The sequence below is a fragment of the Triticum aestivum genome, chromosome 2A, assembly GCF_018294505.1.
Source record: "Triticum aestivum cultivar Chinese Spring chromosome 2A, IWGSC CS RefSeq v2.1, whole genome shotgun sequence".
NCBI classification, from domain to species: Eukaryota; Viridiplantae; Streptophyta; class Magnoliopsida; order Poales; family Poaceae; genus Triticum; species Triticum aestivum.
In genome coordinates, this window is record NC_057797.1 from 286,231,243 (window position 1) to 286,232,395 (window position 1,153).

Consider the following 1,153-nt stretch of genomic DNA (forward strand, 5'->3'; position numbering starts at 1 on the left):
GTGTGTCGACAGGTGGCGGGCGCTGATTGGACGAGCGGCGGCTAGACGCGCCCGACGCCGGTGGACGTGTCCGGCGTGGAGGGAGAGGTGGAACTAGGGTTTGGACCCGGATTTTGGACGGGGAGGACATATTTATACCTAGAAGGAGGTGGGAGTGTCCAAATGTGGTGTAGTTTTTGACCACGTGATCGTGATCCAACGGCGGAGGACATGGGAGTGGTTTGGAAGGGTTATTGGGCCGTTTTAGAGGGGTGTTGGGCTGCAACACACACGAGGTCTTTACGGTTCCCCGGTTAACCGTTGGAGTATTAAACGGACTCCAAATGGCACGAAACTTGACAGGCGGTCTACCGGTGGTGTACCAAGGACACTTGGCAAATATCGGTCCATTCTGAGAAAGTTTAACACCCGCTCACGAAAAGAGACAAAAGGGGGCATCGAAGGACGTAGGAGTGTCGGATTGCAAAATGGACAACGGGGAAAAAGCTCGGATGGATGAGATGAACACGTATGCAAATGAGATGCACATGATGGCATGTATGAAATGCATGACATGAAAAAAATGCAAAACGAAGACAAAACCCAACCACGAAGGGAAAAACATAACTTAGAGCCGAAAATGGCAAGAGTTGGAGTACAAATATGGCAAGTTACATCCGGGGTGTTACAACACTCCACCACTACGAAAGGATCTCGTCCCGAGATCTAGGACTGAAAGAACTCTGGATATTCGGAACGGAGGTGGTCCTCGCTCTCCCAGGTGGCTTCTCGGTCAGAATGGTGTGACCACTTCACTTTCAGGAATTTGATAGACTTGTTGCGAGTCTTGTGCTCGGTTTCTTCAAGAATAGCAACGGGATGCTCATGATAAGACATGTCTTCTTGGAGATCAATCTCTTCGAAGTTGATGGTGCGGTCAGGCGTCTTGAAGCACTTGCGAAGCTGTGACACGTGAAACACGTCGTGCACGTTTGCGAAGTTGGATGGAAGCTCAAGTTGATAGGCGAGATCGCCTCTTTTGCCAATGATCTTGAAAGGACCCATGTATCTAGGGGCAAGCTTCCCTTTGATACCGAAGCGACGAGTGCCTTTCATTGGAGAGACGCGGAGGTAGACATGGTCTCCGACCTCGAAAGCCAAGTCACGATGCTTG